The following is a 23,324-nucleotide window of genomic DNA, read 5'->3' as shown; positions in this document are numbered from 1 at the left end:
TATCAAATGAATTATACAATTCTTTAAAGAGTCATCAATCTGACCACATGAGACTTAATCACAGAATTCATGAATGGTTTTAAAATTAGAAAAAAACAAAAGAACCTCTTAAACATAACAATGTCATCATCTCAATGCTGACTAAGGATTTGATAAATTCAATACTCTTTCCAACAATAATGTTTGAAAATGGTGATTATCAGAGGTTATATAATTATATAACTAGAAAATAAAATTGTACTTTGTTTATAAAGTTTACTAAAGAGCCTAGATTTAAAATAAATGTAAAAATATTAAACTGTCTTTTTGCATTTTATTTATGGATTATAAAATGGGGGTGATCATTCATGCTAAACAAAATAACATACTATAGATAATCATAATAAAAATCCTTGTGTAGTTATTTTAGGTTGCTTTTGGCTGCATATATTTGGAAACCCAACTCAAATGGGCTTAACCAAAAAGGAAATGTATTAGCACACTTAACCAGGTGTACAAATGAGAACAAATTTTGAATCAGTTGATTCAGCCCAGAGTGAGTTCACCAAGGATCCAGTTAGTTTCTGACTCTCTACTCTGCCTCCTCAGTGTTGATTTTATCTTCCCTTAATCTTCATGGTAATTGCAAGCTTTGAAAATTCAGTGATTAAACACACTGACAAAATACTTTGTGTCATAAAAGAAAGTTAGAATCTTGGTTCAGTCAGGTAGCATTTGGTACAACTGTTTATTGCTGGGCACTTTCTTAGGCATTGCAAGAATGTTTAGCACTCCTGAACTCCTCCACTGACAAAATGAAAATAGCACCCCCACCGTAACTGTGATTACTAAAATACCTATTTCTCCTACATATTTCTAAAATGATGGATAAAATACCACTCTTTTGACACACTGATATGAACAATTTGAATTTGAATAGAAAAATTAATAAACTTGATCTAAAGGATGTGCTTAGTACATCATGCACAACATGTAGAAAGTACATTAAAAACAAAAACACATATGGTACATTCCCAGAGCTATCCATATTAAGTAATGGTTTTAGAAAATTTGAGGAAGGTTTTCACTGTCTTGTGTGGTTATGCCTGAGCATTTCCATTAATATAATTTTTCTGAGCATGGTTTGGCCCAAAGAGGAGAGCTTGAGACAAGAGTTTGCATGGATTAGTTTATTTTGGAAAATGACTTTCAAGGAATTTGAGTAGGGAACTGAGAAGAGTAAAAAGAAAAAGAGGGAAACCCAATCCCAGGATGGTCACTGAGTAAATACCTGGGCTCAATTCCATTGGGGACTTTCTGAGGAGCCACATAGAATATATCTACCCCAGGAATTGAAAAGGGAAGTATTTACTTATCAGTTGCTGTCCTGTTGTCCTATTGGTCAAGATCACTTTTTGTCCTGTGGAGTGTTAATGCCTTTGTAATTCCAAGTTTGTGCATGTGCTAGAATGGCTAAGTGAGTTTTGGCAACTGTCATCCCCAAAATACATTCAGTATTTTTACATTTGTATGAGATTTTAGAATAGTCAAAATTATCTATAATAATAGAAAGTAGATCAGTGGTTACCCAAGACTGGGAAATTATTAACTACAAAGGAGCATAAGGGAACTATTTGGGGTGATGGAAATACTATCTATGATGATTGGGGTGATGGTTATATGAATGTATACTTATAACCATCAAAAGATAACAAACATTATACTTTGGGTTAGTGAATTTTATTTTATGTAAATGTACTCAAATATTTTGATTAAAACATTTGTATTTAAAGTTATAGCTAATCCTTATATTTTTACAGTAAAAAAACACCAAAGCTAAATTTTCCAATGTAAAAAGTTAGAAAAATAGAAGCAGAATAAACTCAAAGAATGTACAGGAAAGAGATAATACAAGAGCAGAAATTAATAAAATAGAAAACAAAAATATAATAGGGAGGTCAGTAATGATAAAAGCTGATTCTTTGAAAAGACTAGTAAGCAGACAAATACTGGCAAGATTAATTTAGGCAAAACAGAGAAGACAGACCTGGCACCACTCCCTCTCATCAGGAAGCTTGCACAAGCCTCTTAGAGAGCCTCATCCACCAGTGGGCAGACAGCAAAAGGAAGAAGAATTAAAATCCTGAAGCCTGTGGAATGAAAACCACATTCACAGAAAGATAGATGAAATGAAAAAGTAGAAGAGGACTACCTACCAGATGAAGGAACAAGATAAAACGCCAGAAAAACAATTAAATGAAGTGGAGATAGGCAACCACCCAGAAAAAGAAATCAGAATAACGATAATGAAGATGATCCAGGACCTTGGAAAAAGAATGGAGGCAAAGATCGAGAAGATGCAAGAAATGTTTAACAAAGACCTAGAAGAATTAAAGAACAAACGGAGATGAACAATACAATAACTGAAATGAAAACTGCACTAGAAGGAATCAGTAGTAGAATAATTGAGGCAGAAGAATGGATAAGTGACCTGGAAGTGAGAATGGTAGAATTCACTGCTGCAAAACAGAATAAAGAAAAAAGAATGAAAAGAAATGAAGACAGCCTAAGAGACCTCTGGGACAACATTAAATGCACCAAGATTCACATTATAGGCGTCCCAGAAGGAGAAGAGAAAGAAAGGACCTGAGAAAATATTTGAAGAGATTATACTCGAAAACTTCCCTAACATGGGAAAGGAAATAATCACCTAAGTGCAGAGAGTCCCAGGCAGGATAAATTCAAGGAGAAACCTGCCAAGATACATAGTAATCAAACTGATAAAAATTAAAGGCAAAGAAAAATTATTAAAAGCAACAAGGAAAAAGCAACAAATAACATACAAGGGAACTCTCATAAGGTTAACAGCTGATTTCTCAGCAGAAATTCTACAAGTTAGAAGGGAGTGGCACGATATATCTAAAGTGATGAAAGGGAAGAACCTACAACCAAGATTACTCTACCTGGCAAGAATCCCATTCAGATTCGACAGAGAAATCAAAAGCTTTACAGACAAGAAAAAGCTAACAGAATTCAGCACCACCAAACCAGCTCTACAACAAATGCTAAAGGAATTTCTCTAAGTGGGAAACACAAGAGAAGAAAAAAACCTACAAAAAACAAACCAAAAAGAATCAAGAAAATGGTAATAGGAACATACATATTGATAATTACCTCAAATGTGAATGGATTAAATGCTCCAACCAAAAGACACAGGCTCACCGAACGGATACAAAAACAAGACCCACACAATATGCTGTCTACCAGAGACCCACTTCAGACCTAGGGTCACATACAGACTGAAAGTGAGGAGACGGAAAAAGATATTCCATGCAAAAGGAAATCAAAAGAAAGCTGGAGTAGCAATACTCATATCAGATAAAATAGTCTTTAAAATAAAGAATGTTACAAGAGACAAGGAAGGACACTACATAATGATCAAGGGATCAATCCAAGAAGAAGACATAACAATTGCAAATACATATGCACCCAACGTAGGAGCACCTCAATAAATAAGGCAAATACTAACAGCTATAAAAGAGGAAATTGACAGTAACACAAAAATAGTGGGGGACTTTAACACCTCACTTACACCAATGGAAAGATCATCCAGGCAGAAAATTAATAAGGAAACACAAGCTTTAAATGACACAATAGACCAGACAGATTTAACTGATGTTTATAGGACATTCCAACCAAAAACAGCAGATGACACTTTCTTCTCAAGTGCACACAGAACATTCTCCAGGATAGATCACATCTTGGGTCACAAATCAAGCCTCAGTAAATTTAAGAAAACTGAAATCATATCAAGCATCTTTTCTGATGACAGTGCTCTGAAAATAGAAATAAATTACAGAGAAAAAAAATTAAAAAAAACAAATACATGGAGGCAAAACAGTACATTACTAAATAACCAAGAGATCACTGAAGAAATCAAAGAGGAAATCAAAAAGTATCTAGAGACAAATGACAATGAAAACACGATGACCCAAAGCCTATGGGATGTAGCAAAAGCAGTTCTAATAGGGAAGTTTATAGCAGTACAATCCTACCACAGGAAACAAGGAAAATCTGAAATAAACAATCTAACCTTACACCTAAAGGAAATGGAGAAAGAAGAAAAATAAAACCCAATGTTTGTAGAAGAAAAGAAATCATAAAGATCAGAACAGAAATAAATGAAATAGAAAGAAAGAAAACAGTAGCAAAGATCAATGAAACTAAAAGCTGGTTGTTTGAGAAGATAAACAAAATTGGTAAACCCTTAGCCAGACTCATCAAGAAAAAGAGGGAGGGGACTCAAATCAATAAAATTAGAAATTAATAAGAATTTACAACAGATACCACAGAAATACAAATCATCATAAGAAATTTCTACAATCAACAGTATGCCAAAAAAATGGACAACTTGGAAGAAATAGACAAATTCTTAGAAAGGTATAACCTTCCAAGACTGAACCAGGAAGAAATTGAAAATATGAACAGACCAATCACAATTAATGAATGAAACTGTGACTAAAAATCTTACAACAAACAAAAGCCCAGGACCAGATGACTTCACAGGTGAATTCTATCAAACATTTAGAGAAGAGCTCACACCCATCCTTCTCAAACTCTTCCAAAAACTTGCAAAGTAAGGAATGCTCCCAAACTCATTCTAGTAGGCCACCATCACCCTGATACCAAAACCAGAAAAAGTTATCAGAAAAAAAAGAAATTACATATAAATTCAAAAATCCTCAACAAAATACTAGCAAAAAGAATTCAACAACACATTAAAGGGATCGTACACCATGATCAAGTGGGATTTATCCCAGGGATGCAAGGATTCTTTAATATATGCAAATCAATCAAACTGAAGAATAAAAAACATATGATCATCTCAATACATGCAGAAAAAGTTTTGGACAAATGTCAACACCAATTTATGATAAAAACTCTCCAGAAAGTAAGCAGAGAGGGAAATTATCTCAACATAATAAAGGCCATATATGACAAATCCACAGCAAACATCATTCTCAATAGTGAAAAACTGAAAGCATTTCTTCTAAGATCAGGAAGAATACAAGGATGTCCACTCCTGCCACTATTATTCAACATAGTTTTGAAAGTCCAACCACAGCAATCAGAGAAGAAAAAGAAATATACAAATTGGAAAAGAAGAAGTAAAACTGTCACTGTTTGCAGATGACATGATATGATAGATAACAGATAATCATAAAGATGGCACCAGAAAACTGCTAGAGCTAAACACTGAATTTGGTAAAGTTGCAGGTTACAAAATTAATGGACAAAAATCTCTGGAATTCCTATACACTAACAACAAAAGATCAGAAAGAGAAGTTAAGGAAACAATCCCATTCACCATTGCAACAAAAAGAAAAAATACCTAAGAATAACTCTACCTAAGAAGACAAAAGACCTATATGCAGAAACGTATAAGACACTGATGAAAGAAATCAAAGATGACACAAACAGATGGAGATATATACCATGTTGTTGGATTGGGAGAATCAATATAGTGAAAATGACTATACTTCCCAAAGCAATCTACAGATTCAATGTAATCTCTATCAAATTACCAATGGCATTTTTCATAGAACTAGAACAAAAAATCTTAAAATTTGTATGGAGACACAAAAGACCCTGAATAGCCAAAGCAATCTTGAGGGAAAAAAACGGAGCTGGAGGAATCAGACTCCCTGACTTCATACTATACTACAAAGCTACAGTAATCAAGATGGTATGGTACTGGCACAAAAACAGAAATATAGATCAATGGAACAGGATAGAAAGCCCAGAGATAAAGCCATGCACCTATGGTCAACTAATCTATGACAAAGGAGGCAAGGATATACAATGGAGAAAAGACAGCCTCTTCAATAAGTGGTGCTGGGAAAACTGGGTAGTTACATGTAAAAGAATGAAATTAGAACACTCCCTAACACCATGCACAAAAATAAACTCAAAATGGATTAAAGACCTAAATGTAAGACCAGACACTATAAAACTCTTAGAGGAAAACATAGGAAGAACACTCTTTGACATAAATCACAACAAGATTTTTTTTGACCTACCTCCTAGAGAAATGGAAATGAAAACAAAAATAAACAAATGGCACCTAATGAAACTTAAAGTTTTTGCACAGCAAAGGAAACCTTAAACAAGACAAAAAGACAGCTCTCAGAATGGGAGAAAATATTTGCAAATGAATCAATGAACAAATGCTTAATCTCCAAAATATAAACAGCTCATGCAGCTCAATATTAAAATAACAAAGAACACAATTAAGAAATGGGCAGAAGACCTAAATAGACATTTCTCCAAAGAAGACATACAGATTGCCAAGAGGCACATGAAAAGCTGCTGAACATCACTAATTATTAGAGTAATGTAAATCAAAACTACAATGAGGTAGCACCTCACACTGGTTAGAATGGGCATCATCAGAAAATGTACATACAACAAATGCTGTGAAGAAAAGGGAACCTTCTTGTACTGTTGGTGGGAATGTAAATTGATACAGTTACTATGGAGAACAGTATGGAGGTTCCTTAAAAAACTAAAAATAGAACTACCATATGAATCAGCAACCCCACTACTGGGCACATACCCAGACTAAAACATAATTCAGAAAGACACATGCACCCCAATGTTCATTGCCACACTATTTACAATAGCCAGGTCATGGAAGCAACCTAAATGCCCATCGACAGATGAATGGATAAAGAAGATGTGGTACATATATACAATGGAATATTACTTAGCCATAAAAAGAACAAAATTAAGTCATTTGTAGAGATGTGGATGGACCTGGAGACCATCATACAGAGTGAAGTAAGTCAGAAAGAGAAAAACAAATACTGTATATTAACTCATATATGTGGAATCTAGAAAAATGGTACAGATGAACCAGTTTGCAAGGCAGAAATAGAGACACAGATGTAGAGAACAAACATATGGACACCAAAGGTGGACGTGGGGTGGGGGATGGTGATGGTGGTGGGCTGAATTGGGAGATTGGGATTGACATGTATACACTAATATGTATAAAATAGATAACTAATAAGAAACTGTATTAAAAAAAAAAAAACACAGAGATGGCAAAGGGAATAAAACCACAGATGCTACAGGGATTAATCAGCTAAGAACATTTCAAAAAGTTTATACCAGTACACTTGAAAAGGTAGATGAAATTAATAAACGCTGAGAAAAATATAATTTACTAATTCTGACTTAAGAAATTAAAACCCTTTATATCATAACCATGAAAAATGTAATCAGCTAAATGTCTGTACAATGAAGATACAAGCCTAAACATACTACAAGTGAGTTCTACCAAAATTTATTAGTTTATTCCACTGTGTACACCATGTATCTAGTTAAGGTTTAATCAGAGAAGTTGAACAAGTAAGAGTGACAGGAAATAAGTTGATTAATTATAGGATTTAGACATGGTCATCGACATAATTTGGAGGACCCAGAGAAAAATGAAAATGCACAGCCTCTTTTTCAAAAAGCAGGAAAATAGTCTTTTCTTTTCTTCCCCAGTCTCTCTCTGTCTCTGTTCAGGCAAGGGAAAACTTGTGAGTGCAGACCCTTACAGGCACCTGAGGCCAGTCCTGTCACTTAATGCTTGGGGTGCATGTACTCGACCTTGACCCTTCCCACACTCATGTCCAGGGGGCTGCAGGGTCTAGAGAACAGCGGCCATTACGGAGCAGGAGTCAGTGGAGAAGTGAACAGCCAAGAACTTCTCCAAAGAAGGCAGGTCCACATGTTAGTCAAGGCTCCAAGCACCTAGCTCATGCTCCATTGTCCCATCAGACTTAATTTACCCAACACACATTCAAAGATAAAATTATTACAAATTTCAAAACAACAACTGAGCATGAGCAAGCTTCCTAATGTGGTGCTCAGAGTGACTGCACTGTCTGCAAGCTCATGGAACAGACTCTGAAATCAATTCTTACACAATTGTGGAAGATGAAGAAAACGTCTATGGGAAATGGGGGGAGGACACGCACGAGTGGCAGCAGGGGATATATGGAACATCTCTGCACCTTCTACTCAATTTTGCTGTGAACCTAAACCTTCTCTAAAAATTAACATCTATTAAAGTACAAAACAAAGTCCATGGAAAGCTGTTACCTTTGCATCTTGTAGTGGGCTTGAAGTCATTGTACATCTACTTGGGTGGCAACTGGAAAAATAATAGGTGGACATGAAGGAGGAGAAAGATGATCACCTAGAACCAGGGAGATAAACTGGAATACACAAGGACAATATGGAATCCATCTCTCCCTCTCACCAATTTCAATCTCCTATAGAAGAAACTAGTGCCGTTAGCCACATGCATCTGGCTCAGGAGACAGAGAAGCTGAAGGAGGCCTAAGTACAGACGCTGAAAGAGCAGAGAGCTAAATAAAGTGAGCAAGTAAATCAGGAAAACTATGTGCATGCAGCAATGGTGCCTGATACTCTATGCTGACCTTCAGAGAAAAACAGCTGCTACTTAATCTTCTCTTTCTACTTAATCTTCTCCTTTAAAGTCCACACAAATTTCTCCCACGGCCGGCCTACTCTTACATGGAACCAGAAAGGGGAGTTCTGGGAAACGTAGTTCCAGCTTAAATGGACAGTGTACATTTGCCACAAAGTATTACATAAACACTCTCAGAGAACTGGCTAAGAGAGAACACTCTTTAACTTGTTTTCAAACTTAAACAAACTTAATAGGAGAAATAAAATTTATAAATGAATCTTACCCATGAATATTGAAGCAAGGATCCTACACAAAATATTTACTAAACCAAAGGACAATATATAAAAGAGATCATGTTGATTTGTCTCATGACTATAGTCTTGTTTTAATATTAGAAAAGTAATTAACCATTTAAGCATGGTAAAGGAGAAAAAATACATCTTTCCAATAGAATATTTACTCAAAAAAGAAAAGAAAAAAAAATAAAGTCTTTAACTAAAAATAGATACAAATTTCTTTAACCTGGAGTGCATATATTTCTTAAGTGAAATATCAAATGCTTCTAAGTTATTTGGAATGCTCTATTTCTTCTTAACTTGGGAGATTAGTTCAAGAATATTCATTTTATTATTATGATTTAAACTGTGTATGTATATATTTTAAGTTTCTGTATGTATTATAGTAAAAACAAATGAGAGAAAAGAGAAAATAAAAGGAAAGATAAAAGACCTAGAAGATTGATCTAGAAGGCCTAATGTCTGACTAAATAAAGTTCTGGAAAAGATTAGAAAATGGAAAGTGAAAGAAATTATCAAGGAAGTAACAGAAACAACTATCTAAGAAACATCTGCGTGGGAAGGTCACACAGTAAGTATATCAAGGCATAGCATTATGATTCAGAGTACCAGATATAACGAGAGGAGTCTAAAGTATTTCAGAGAAAATTATGTCAAAAACAAAAAGTGGGATTCAGAATGGCATCAGATTTTTCACAAGCCACACTGACTAAAAGCTACAAAAGCTGTGAAGGAACAAATAATTTTCAATATCTAAATAAAACTTAAATTTTAAGGTAGAATAAAGGTTTAATAAAAACATAAAACACAATCAGACACGAGGACCCATGAAAATACCCTCTCACATACATTTTGTTGGGTGTGTACTTAAAGATATTCTCCAAGAAAATAAGGGATTATCAATCAACTAATCAAGCAATGAATCAAATCAAGATACAGAATTCAGGAAATAATGTATCCTATCAGGGAAAAATGTGAGACAAAAAAGGTGATGACAGGGCTTCCCTGGTGGCGCAGTGGTTGAGAGTCCGCCTGCCAATGCAGGGGACGCGGGTTTGTGCCCCGGTCCGGGAAGATCCCACATGCCGCGGAGCGGCTGGGCCCGTGAGCCATGGCCGCTGAGCCTGCGCGTTCGGAGCCTGTGCTCCACAATGGGAGAGGCCACAACAGTGAGAGGCCCACGTACCACAAAAAAAAAAAAAGGTGATGACAGAAGAACCACCAGATCAGACTATAGCTGGAAAATGGAGGCAAGAAGGAAAGAGTTTATGAAAAATTGGAGACACTAATGAATAGGTGATCTAATTAAATATATTAAAATATCAAATCTATATTTAAAGAGAATATTACACAAGTGAAAGCTGATGCAAGAAAGAGTATACAGAAAATGAATGTTCTTATAGTAAACTACCTAGATTTGAAGTGGACTGTATTGGCAGTCATCTGTTCTGAAAACTCATAACTGATGTTACTAATAGTGGGAAAGTGTGGTACAGCACTAAATCCACAGCCATCAGGCAGTGAATTAATAAATAATTTTAATCTATGCATTAAAAATAATAAGAAATGCTAATAAAACACATCAATAGAAATATGTATTTAGATACCATGGAATAAGAAAAAAAATTAAACTCATTGCCTATGGAGGGGAGAATTGTTGGGGAGAAGTAAGGCTTAAGACTACACATTTTTTCAATTAAGATTTATAACATTGTCAAAATTAAGATTTTAATATTATGACAGTTGAATGTCACTTTGTTTTTTAAAATTAACCACAAATATATGTTTAAAAAGATAGAGAAAAAACTTTTAGGTTTAAATAGCCAACTCAACACATTGAGATGCTCTCATTCTACAATGAAGCAAAACCAAGAAAGTTCTTAAAATTGTTAAATATATAGCTAGTCTCAAAACTTTTCTTTGTACTAGAAATAGGCATCTCTAGTAGAATGAATCGTTCAGAAAGCCATAACCAAAGCAGGGTTGGACACCAGTTCCCTACAAGACAAGTGCTGAATCACAACATGGAAGAAACATAAAAGGGCTGCCCCAAGCACTCGGGTTGTGCAATATTATAATTTGACTCTCTGACATACATCTCTAAACCTCACATATATGAATTTCACAGTTCCCAGAGTACTCTAGGGACTGGGTGTTTTCTGAACTGCAAATATGTTTTATTGTATTTCCATATATAAAATCTTGCAATTATCACTACAAAAAACCCAAGCACTTTTGCTTATTATCAAGGTGTGCCATGACCTGGGCTGTGCTTACCTCTCCAGTCATAGTATTTACCATGATTCCTCTCATAACCTACACTCTGGCCATTCCAAATAACATACAGTTCTCTAACTATATCACATTGTTTGATTCTTTGCCTTTCCCATTCTAAGTCCCTTTATTTAGAATGCAATCTCCTCAGGTTGGCTTTCAATCCACAAATCCCTTTCCCTACTAGGCTCTCTCATCTTTTAAGACACCTAGTGTCACTTGCTCTATGAAGTATTTCCTGACCCTATATATAAAACTAACAGCCTTTTCTTTTTATCCTTTATTGAGTCTTCTACTGGTGTCTAACAGAAAACCAGGTGTTTATTTGATAAACTTGTTTTTGTAGACAGCTTTACTTCTTATTACTGGTCTAGAAGTTTCTTGAAGGCAGATATCATGTCCTGATCTCGTCTACATCCACAGTGCTTCACGCAGTACCTTATATATAACAGGCACTTAAGTGTTTTAGTAACTCAATGCATCATGGGTGAATGAAATGAAAAATAAATGTTCCTTTTAAATGTCTTCCGCAGGTTACAAAGTTGCCAATCTGTCAGTATGAAAATATAGGCTGAGACTATCATTGTTTCTGACTTAAGTTAAAAACCAAGCACATTAGGATAAATGACACTATTCTACATCTCAACAGGAAAATGACTGAAGGAGCAAACTTAGTAAAAGTGATTGTCCTTGATATAACTGAATAACTGAATCAGAAAAGGCAACTGCCAAATGTCTAAATGTTTCTTCTTCTACATTAATCCAAGTTCAGTGATAAGTTCATGATAATTTATGGGAAAAAGACAAGATAAAATTTCAAGCTAGGAATTAATATTCAATATTTTCTCCATTACATATATATTATTTTTCATTGATTAAAAAATGCATAATTCCCTGCACTGTTGGTAAAAGATATGTGGCTTTTAAGTAAATACAATTAAAAAATCATTTTACTGATATATATTCTTCAGCATATGATGATATAAATATAATTATCATATTTTAATTCATATTAATAAAACACTCCCTTTACTGTGGTAGCTGAGTAAGTCTGTGGATATTTCATTTTATTATTTTTTCACTGAATTTATTAAAAAAAAAAAAGCTCAGCTATTCATATTGTAACTATTTTAAAACATCAAGCAAGGAGGGTTTTGGGAAGATAGAGGAGTAGGAAGTACCAGGAATAGGTTTCCCAACATAGACAAAAATGTCATTGGCAAAAGCTGTCTGACATAATTGTTTTGGAACTCTGTAGTCTACTGAAGGCTTGTACCATCTAGGGAAAACCTTGGGTGGTAAACTGGTTAATTTCAGTTAATTTCAACTCTTAGCACAATAGCAGCTAAGTGTACCCTCCCCCCTCCAACCGTGGCAGGCATTGCTGCCACGTGTAGTGTTGTGTAGGTGTTGCTGGAGCATCCTGCATAATTCTTGCAAGAGGGGGAAAAAGGACTCTGTCCTCTAAATATCGGGGATCTCTATTCTGGTTGCTGATTGCTGCCTTTATGCTCAGAGATACAGACAAAGAGTCAGGTGGCCATTGTTGCAGTTCCCCACATTCTTGCAAGTCCCTCCCCCTCAGGCTAAAGTGACTTCCGGCAGACTTATAGGGTTGGTGCCCTTTTTCTCCTCTTCATTTTTTTTCCTTTGTGAGACCAGCCATAAAACCTACAACATTCAAAAGCAACTGCATAAATGGGATAAATTAGAAAGTGACTGTGCATACCTGGAGTAAAGGCACAGGCTCAGAAAAAACTTGAGAAGATCTTACTTTTCTACCTCAGGGTGATTCTCATCACAGAGACAGGTTATAGAATAAAGCAAAAACAAGAGCAAAAACCAGCAAATCCCCAGGAAGCAGGGAAATCTGATTTCCAGAGTTACCACATTATCAGATTTAAATGTCCACTTTTCAACAACAACAACAAATCGCATAGCATACAAAAAGGCTTAAAAGTATTGTCCATTCAAAAGAAAAAAAAAAAACAACAGAAACTGTCTCTGAAAAAGACTTGATGGCAAATCTACTAGACAGAGACTTTAAAACAATTATCTTAAAATTTCTGAAAGAACAAAGGAACATGTAGAGAAAGTCAAGAAAATGATACATGAAGAAAAGGAATTTCAATAGACAGAAAACCTAAAGAGTAATCAAAAAGAAATTCTAGAGCTAAAAAGTACAATAACTGAAATGAAAAATTCACTAGAGGGATTCAAAGGCAGATGTGAGCAAGCAAAAAAGAAAAAACCAGTAAACTTGAAGATAAGACAATGGATAGAAATTATTGAGTCTGAGGAATAGAAAGAAAAAAAAATAATAAGAAGTGAAAAAATAAGAAGCCTAAGAGACATGTGGGATACCAACAGGTGGACCAACATATACATTGTGGGAGTCCCAGGAAAAGAAGAGAGAAAAGAACATAGAGAATAATCGAACAAATAATAGTTGAAAACTTCCCAAACTTGAGAGAAGACGTAAATAAAAACATCCAAGAAGCTCAATAAACTACAAGCAAAATGAACTCAGTGAGACCCACATAAAGACACATTATAATGAACTTTCCAAAGACAAAGAGAGAATCTTGAAAGCAACAAGAGAGAGGTTACTAACTCATCACATATGAGGGATCCTTACTAAGATATGAGTAGTTTTTTCATCAGAAACTTTAGAGGCAAGAAGACAGTGGCTCAGTATATTCAAAGTATTAATAAAAAATATATATATATATATACCCAAATATCCTATATCTGGTAAACTGTCTTGCAAGAGTGAAGAAGAAATTAAGACATTCCTAGACACACAAAAACTGAGGGAGTTCATTACTAGTAGACTTGCCTTGCAAGAAATGCTCAAAAGAGCCCTGCAAGGTGAAATGAAAAGACACTTGACAGTAACGAAAAGCCATATTAAGAAATAAAGATCTCAATAAATGTAGATACCTGGGCAATTATAAAAGCTAGTAGTATTGTAGTAATGGTTTGAAACTGCACTTTTTGTTTTATCCATGATGTAAAAGACTAATACAAAAAAATCCAGTTATTAGTCTAAAATCTAGTATTATAATTTTGGTTTGTAACTCCATATTTTATTTTCAACATAACTTTAAAAATTAATGTATTTAAAAGAATTCTTAGTTTGTCTTGTAGACACACAATTTATAAAGATGTAATTTTGTGACATTGGCAACTAAAAGGAGTAGGAAAGAGCTACCAAGTATCAGAGTTTTTGTATGTTACTAAAGTTAGGCTGGTATAAATTCAAATTAGACTGTTGTAATTTTAGGATGTTAAACTATTCCACATAGTTACAATAAAGAAAATAGCTATAGAATATACACAAAAAATGAGAAAGAAATTGAAATGTTTTCATTACAAAAAAAATCAACTAAACACAAAGAAGTGGTAATGCAGGAAATGAGGGACAAAAAGCTATTAGACATATAGAAAACAAATAGAAAAATGACAGAAGTAAGTCCTTCCTTATCAGTAATTACTTTAAAAGTAAATGGATTAAACTCTGTAATCGAAACCCAAAGATGACCAGAATGTATAAAAACACATGACCAAACCATATGCTGTCTACAAGAGACTCATTTTAGATCCAAAGACACAGGTAGAATGAAAGTTAAAGGATGGAAAAATATATTCCATTGCAAAAATAACCAAAGCATAAGTGGCTATGTTACTATGAGATAAAGTAGACTTTAAATCAAAAAGGTTACAAGAGACAAAGATGCATAATGTATATTAATAAAATGTTCAATATAGTAAGAAGAAATAGAAATTATAAATATTTACACACCTAATAACAGACCATCAAAATATATGAAGCCAAAACTGACAGAACTAAAGGGAGAAATAGACAACTATATGATAATAGTTAGAGATTTCAATATTTCACCCTCAATAATGGATAAAATAACCAGACAGAAGGTAAGAGACAGAAGACTTAAACAATACAATAAACCAACTAGATACAACGTACATATACAGAACAGTCTACCCAACAACAACAATAGCATACATATTCTTCTCAAGTGTACATGGAACGTTTTCCAGGATAGAACATATGTTAGGGCACAGATTAAGACTCAGTAGGTTCAAAAAGACATAGCATATAAAGTACCTTCTCTGAACACAATAGGTGAAGTTAAAAATCAACAACTGAAGTAAAACTAGAAAATTCACAGATTTGTATTATAAAAATTTAAAAAAATTACTCAAACTATCAATAGATCAATAAAGAAATCACAAGAGAAATTAGAAAATACTTAGGAACAAATGAAAGCAAAAACACAACATACCAAAACTTAGTGAGACACAGTGAAAACAATGCTAAGGAGAAATTTTATAGTTATAAACATTTACATTAAAAAATAAGAAAGAAGGGGTGAAATAAATAGGGAGAGGTTGATAAAGGGTACAAACTGTCAGCTATAAGATGAATAAGGTCTTAAGAGCTAATGTAAACTATGGTAACTATGGTTGATAACGCTGTATTATATAATTGATATTTGGTAAAAGAGTAGAACTTAAATGTTCTCATACACACAAAAAAATAAATAAATAGGTGAGATGGTGATGTGTTAATTAACTAGATGGAGGGACTCCTTTCACAATGTGTATGTATGTCAAATCCTCACAACATACACTTTAAATATATTATAATTTTATATGTCAATTATACTTCAGTAAAGATGAAATAAAAAATAAAATATAATATAGAAAATAAAAACAAGACAGGTCTCAAAACTTTATGCTTAAAGAACTAGAAAAAGAACAAACTAAACCCAAAGCTAGCAGGAAGAAGAAAATAATAAAAATTAAAGCAGAGAAAAACAATAGAGAGAATAAAACAATAGAGAAAAATCAATGAAATCAAAAGTTTGTTCTTTGAAAAGACCAACAAAATTGGCAAACTTTTAGTTAGGTGGATTAAAAAAAAAAGAGAGAAAGACCATTCAAAATACTAAAATAAAAAATGAAAGTAGGGACAGTGCTACCAACTCTGCAGAAATAAAAAGGATTATAAGAGAGTACCATCAGCAATTGTATGCTAACAAACTGGATAACTTAGATGAAACAAATTCCTAGAAACACAAAACCTACCAAGATTTAAATCACAAATAAATAGAAAATCCAAATGGACCTATAACTAATAAGGAGATTGAATCATAATAAAAAATATCCTGAAAAAACTAATAAACAAACCCCCACCCCCACCCCCAGGATCAAATGACTTCACTGGCGAATTCTACCAAACACTTGAGGCCAGCATTACCCTGATGCCAAAGCCAGGCAAAGCACTACAAGACAAAAGAAGTATAGACCAATATCCCTTATGAACATGGATGCAAAAGTCCTCAACAAAATACTAGCAAACCAAATTCAGCAGCATATTAAATATTAAATACCATCAAGTGGGATTTATTCTTGTAATGCAAGGATGGTTCCACATTTGAAAATCAATGTAATACACCACATTAACAGAATGAAGGAAAAATAACATACGATCTTCTCAGTGGATGCAGAAAATAATTTGACAAATTTTAACACCCTTTCCTGATAAAAACACTCAACAAACTAGGAATAGAAAAAAACTACCTCAATATAATAGAAGCCATATAGGAAACTACAGCTAACATCATACACAACTGTGAAAAACTTAAAACTTTTCTTCAAAGATCAATATCAAGGTAAGAATGCCTACTCTTGCCATTTATTCAACATAATACTGGAAGTTCTAGCCAGAGCAATTAGGCAAGAAATAAATTAATTAAATAAATAAAAATAAAAGGCATGCAAATTGGAAAGAAGTAAAATGATCTTTGTTCATATATGATAAGACCTTATACATACAAAATCCTAATGATTCCATTAAAAACTATTAGAACTAATAAATAAGTTCAACAAGATATAAAGTCAACCCTAAAAATCAGTTGCATTTTTATAACTAACAATGAACAATCTGAAAAAGAAATTATGAAAACAATCCCCTTTATAATAGGATCAAAAAGAACAAAATACTTAGAAATTAACTTAAGCAACAGTGAAAAACTTGTAAAATAAAAACTACAAAGCATTGCTGAAAAAAAGTGAAGAAAATACAAACAAATGGAAATGTATTCCAAGTTAATGGATTGGAAGATAATAGTTTTAAGATGTCAATACTACCCAAAGTGCTATACAGATTCATGCAATTCCTATCAAAATCCCAATGACGTTTTTCTTAAGAAACAGAAAAGACAATCCTAAAACTCATGTGGAATCTCAAGGGATTCTGAATAGTCACAGCAATCTTGAAAAAGAAAACGCTTGGAGGACTCACACTTCCTCATATCAAAATTTACAACAAAGTTATAGTAATTAAGACAGTGTGGTACTAGCATAAAGACAGCCATATAGACCAATGAAATAGAATAGAGAATCCCAGAAATAAACCATCATATAAATGGTAAAATGATTTTTGACAAGGTGCCAAGATGATTCAATAGGAAAAGGATAGTGTTTTCAACAAACAGTGTTGGGAAAACTGGATATCCACATGCAAAAAAATGAAGTTGGACCCTTATCTAACATCATATACAAAAATTAATTCAAAATGAATCAAGGACTTAAATGTAAAATGAAAAACTGTAAAACTCTTAGAAGAAAACACAGGACAGAAACTTCATGCCATGGGATTGGCAATGATTTCTTGATACCAAAGGCATAGGCAACAAATGAAAAAATAGACAAATTAGACTTCATGAAACTTAAAAGAAAAATTTCATTAAAAGATACTAATGTAAAAATGCAACCCACAGAATCAGAGAAAATATTTGCAAATGGAGCAACTGACAAAAGATTAATCTCCAAAATTTACAAGCCGCTCATGCAGCTCAATATCAAAAGAACAAACAACCCAATCCAAAAATGGGCAGAAGACCTAAATAGACATTTCTCCAAAGAAGATATACAGATTGCCAACAAACACATGAAAGCTCAACATCATTAATCATTAGAGAAATGCAAATCAAAACTACAATGAGATATCATCTCACACCGGTCAGAATGGCCATCATCAAAAAATCTACAAACAATAAATGCTGGAGAGGGTGTGGAGAAATGGGAACCCTCATGCACTGTTGGTAGGAAGTAAATTGATACAGCCACTATGGAGAACAGTATGGAGGTTCCTTAAAAAACTAAAAATAGAACTACCATACGACCCAGCAATCCCACTACTGGGCATATACCCTGAGAAAACCATAATTCAAAAAGAGTCATGTACCACAATGTTCATTGCAGCTCTATTTACAATAGTCAGGATGTGGAAGCAACCTAAGTGTCCACTGACAGATGAATGGATAAAGAAGATGTGGCCCATATATACAATGGAATATTACTCAGCCATAAAAAGAAACGATATTGAGTTATCTGTAGAGAGGTGGATGGACCTAGAGTCTGTCATACAGAGTGAAGTAAGTCAGAAAGAGAAAAACAAATACTGTATGCTAACATATATATAGAATCTAAAAAAATAAAATGGTCATGAAGAACCTAGGAGCAAGATGGGAATAAAGACACAGACCTACTAGAGAATGGACTTGAGGACACAGGGCGGGGGAAGGGTAAACTGGGACAAAGTGAGAGAGTATGGACATATATACACTACCAAATGTAAAATAGATAAATAGTGGGAAGCAGTTGCATAGCACAGGGAGATCAGCTCTGTGCTTTGTTACCAGCTAAAAGGGTGGGATAGGGAGGGTTGGAGGGAGGGAGACGCAAGAGGGAAGAGATATGGGGATATATGTATATGTATAACTGCTTCACTTTGTTATAAAGCAGAAACTAAATTGTAAAGCAATTATACTCCAATCAAAACATTAAAAAAAGAAGAAAAGAAAAAAATTATGATATATGTTATAAAACGTGAACCTATGGAGTTATATAAGACAGGAAATACTGCTACATTACTTGTATTTGCCTGATATATGGATGAAGATGAATAGAGGTGGCCTCAGGCAAAACCGTGAAGTCTCATCACATTCCCAGTTCTTGCTATAAATCTTGTTTTATGGCTTAACCACACAGTTTTAATCTCTGACTCATTATTTTTCTTCTCACCAGTCTTAAGACAACATGTACACCTGTTTCTTCTTCTTCAAATCTATTTTTTTTAAAAAAAATTATAGAAGGCAATAAACTCTGGGTGCTTAATTTTATTCTATCAAGATATTTATATTATTTTCTTGTTCAGTTTCTTGCATTCATCTCTGACTGTCCCTCCTCTCTATCTTCTATATCTGTTTTAAGAAGTTTTAAATTATACACTCAGTCTATATCCTCTAAGAAAGTTTGATCATCTGACTACATAGGAAGCTCTTTTCCAATATTAAGAAAAATACCAGGAAAATGTGCCTGTTTTTCTTCCATTGCCATTCTTTTATTTCCTTTATTTGTTTATACAATGTATAAACTATGGAGTTCCGTTGCTTAGCAAACACAGTCTGCTTAATAATTTCCAATTAGGAATCTATGAATCCTTCTGGTCTTTGCTAGAACTAGCACTATTGAAAATGATTTTCATACAATAAAATATATGGTCAATAAGCAACTAACTAAGCAGCTATATCTTTGTGTTCTTACTGCAGATAGTATCAGAAAGTCTAAAGTGTAGGGATTTGGGGGAAAGTGATGGCTGCCATATTTATTAATGGATAATGTCCATCCTATAAAAAAGCTCATGCAGATAGGGAGTCCTAGAGACTGAAGATGGGTGGTTTTCCAAAGTGTCAGACAGAAGCAGCATCACTGGGCAAATACATGCCCTTTGAAATCAGGCGGCTAGGTTCTAGAATGAGAAACAGAGAGGAGACTATGCCAACATGGTCTGGATAGAAATAAGAAAGAATATAGAAGGAATGATATATAAGTTGACTTGGTTAAAAGCATAGTTTCAAGAAGACCCTGCAAAGCATTAATAAAAATAATTAACATGACATTGACTTAATGTGATAACCCAATTTTGTAATCCAATTCAGCAAACATTTATTGAAAGCCCATCATGTAACATACATAGTATTAAATTAATACATTAAGGATTATACTGCCTGCACATAAATATGACATGATTTTTATCTTTACTATGTTTATTATCTAACAGAATGAATCAGTAAGTCTGTCAAATATGATTTAATTTTGGAAAATTGTACCTTCTAAATTAATGATGTGGAGTATGAATTAAGCTGGACAAGTTAAAGATGATTTGCTCTTTTAATGACCTATGATAAATTGGTATTATAAGAAAGAGTAAAATAATTCTACATGAATTCAAAACTTTAAAGTAATAAACATAGAAATATAAAAATATTTAAGTATATATTAATCTGAAATATAGAAAGCTAACGACATTCTAAGTATAGAAACATTTGAAGATATCACAAAGGGAAAGAGTGACTAATGTGATGCACAAAATTAAACCTTTGCAATTTTTACCATTTCTTCGACATTAGTAAGATGTAACAAACAGAAACATATTTGTCATAAAGCTGGTAAATGCTTAACATTAATTCATAAACAAGTTTAAACACCATTGCAAAATTTATACTAAATTAACAATAGATATAGGGACATAAATATTCAAAAGACAATTCATTGGGTAGGAAATGAAATGACTGCTAAATATTTAAATTTTCAATCACATAATTCAAGGTCAATTTAAAGAATAATGATATGTTATTTCTCCTGTTGATTTGCCAAAACTTAAAAAAAAAATGTTAACCTTATATGATCAGCACATAAAAAAGAGTAAATAGACAGGAGAGAAAGATACAAGAAGAAAAGTAAATACTGACAATTACGTTTTTAAGAAAACAAAAAGGGATCTGAACTAGAGCTTAAAGATATTTGCTTTAAAATGTTTTCTTTTCCTCAGACTTTGGGGGAGGATGAAATGATCTGTATGTAAAGACACTGATCTAGTGAAATGAGGTGAAATGAGGGAGCCTGGGTCAAGTGCTTGATTTTGGCCGAATGAGAGGCAAGATTAACAGCTACAACTAAAGAAGGATATTGAGAAATCAGAATACAGACAACCCCAAGCAGTTAATGAAAGGAGGCTGCCAAAGACCAGCAAGGATGAAAGCTATATTTGGATTTTGTAAATTTATGCTGGGCCAAGTCTGTTAGTGTGTAGGATTTTCTTCTCTCTACTCATCTCCAGCAGCTACTCTGTCATCTATTTACAGATTGAATGCTTAAGTGATTAGAGACCAGCAGTGTGCCAGGGAAGGGCATCAATAAAATAATTTATCTCACAGCCCAAGGATAAGAGTCCACTGAAGTGAGGATAATGCTGATATCTGAAGAAAAAGTGTTGAGCCCTTGAAGGGTCTGGGTGAAATGAAAATGAAATGATTTCTAAAGAGAATAGCATAAGTTGAGAAGTACGTCACTGGGAACTCTGGAGGCTGATATGATGTCATGTACCTTTAAGTCACCTAATTATGAGCTACCATAGTCCTTTTAATACCTTCATTTTTACAGTGAACTAAAACTTGAACTGGTCTTTTCACTGTGTTTCTTTCAGATGTGTGAGCTGAAGTTTAACTATGCTTTCATTTCTTACAGGCACTTATCTAAAAATGCAGAGGTCTATGCTTACTAGAAATATAGTGAGATACCAGGAAATCAGTCAAGTTCATAACTTTGACTAGTTAAAAGGTCAACCAATGTCCCATTTCTTCTGAGTCCTCTGGATGTGGTATGTTCTCACAGCTGTCACAAATAGTTCCAAGTACAAACACTTCCATGGCCTGCTTCCTCTCTCCCCAACTCCAATCAAACACAGACTCCTATCATTGAAATTACCCAAATTTTCTCAAGTCACTTGCCATGTTTTCCACCCTCGCCTATTCACCATTTAATCAGGCTTTAATACTCTAAAAGAATCTCCACCCACTAAATTTGCCCTTGATATTTAATAGCTGTATGACCTTGGGAAAATCATTTCATCTTTCTGTACCTCAAATTTTTTGCATTCAAAAATGAATATTATAAATAAATTTAGAATTACATATATGAAGTTACCCTGTACACAATATGGTCTTGATAAATAGTAGTGTCCTTCCTTCTTCTCCCTCTCAGGCCTTTACTCGTCAGAACCTCCTGGATTTTCTCCTCTGACCACTCCTCTCCAACTCTTCCCCAGACCTACACACAGGTCTCTTCAAATCTCAAACCTCCTTTCCGGGAACACTCTTCCACCTGCAAGTTTCCCTTGGATCCCTCCCCATCATAAACATTTTCCCCTTATTTCCTCATCACACTTCACCCTTTAGAATATGACCTCTTTTAAAAGAAAATGTCAACTTCCTCAAAATTACCTTATTTCCTTTCAGTTCTAGGAGATTGCCCATCTGTCTGGCACTCACCATGTGAGACTGCTTTTGTGAGATGCTTCAGTCAGGGCTGGGAGTGGTGACTGTGGCTCTTTGTGGTTTGCTTTAGTTCTCAGGCTCCTAGAATTAGGAGTTAAAGGAGGCTGGAGGAGCATATGTTGGTCAGTGATTTTCACACGAAGTCCTGTTGGTTTGTTGCTGTGAAATAGAGAAAAGCAGCAGTAAACAGTTTGAATAAATATGGACTGCAATAAAGTACACCTATAAGATAAAATTGAGCAATTTAATTAACTTGGTGTGCAGTTTTCAGAAATTGTAATTATTTATTTGTAAGAAAATAGCAACTTATCTATAAAATTAAGAGATTTAAACTCACACACATTCCAGACCAGTGCTAATAGAAATGTAATGTTAACTTCACATGCAATTTTAAATTTCCTAATAGCCATCTTGAAAAAAAATTAAGTAAAATTATTTTAAACATATTTTATTTAATACAATATATCTAGAATGTCTTTTCAACTTGTAATCAATAAAAACGATGAGATATTTCATATTACTTTTTTTTTTTTTTACAAAGTCTTCCAAATTCAGGGGTGATGTTACAGATGATGAAAAATCTACACATTGATGTTGATTAGACAGATACAAGTTTTGGTAGACTGCTAATAGCACCTCTCCACCTCCCAATGGGAAAAAAAAAATGTCCATAACCTAATCTTTGGAAAGGATTTTATAGGTGTAATTAAATTAAAGATCTTGAGATAGGGAGATTTTCTTGGATTATCAGAGTAGGCTTTAAATACAATCACATATATCCTTATAAGTGGGAAGCAGAGGGAGATTTTACCACAGAGGAAGAAGAATAGTAAACAATGTGATGACAGAAGCAGAGAC

General features: G+C 33.9%; 1 long non-coding RNA gene across 1 annotated transcript in view; it reads right to left on the bottom strand.

The window, feature by feature from the left end:
• The window catches only part of LOC137224425 (uncharacterized), a 375,421-nt gene that overhangs the window by 191,383 nt on the left and 160,714 nt on the right, over positions 1–23,324 (bottom strand). Inside the window, exon 2 of the long non-coding RNA XR_010943338.1 lies at positions 22,461–22,625. This is a non-coding gene — a long non-coding RNA (uncharacterized lncRNA). The remainder of the gene's footprint in view (positions 1–22,460; positions 22,626–23,324) is intronic.

This window comes from Pseudorca crassidens, chromosome 5 (assembly GCF_039906515.1).
Source record: "Pseudorca crassidens isolate mPseCra1 chromosome 5, mPseCra1.hap1, whole genome shotgun sequence".
NCBI classification, from domain to species: domain Eukaryota; kingdom Metazoa; phylum Chordata; class Mammalia; order Artiodactyla; family Delphinidae; genus Pseudorca; species Pseudorca crassidens.
Note: the sequence above shows the minus strand (reverse complement) of the source record. Positions and strands in the feature narration are given on the sequence as shown.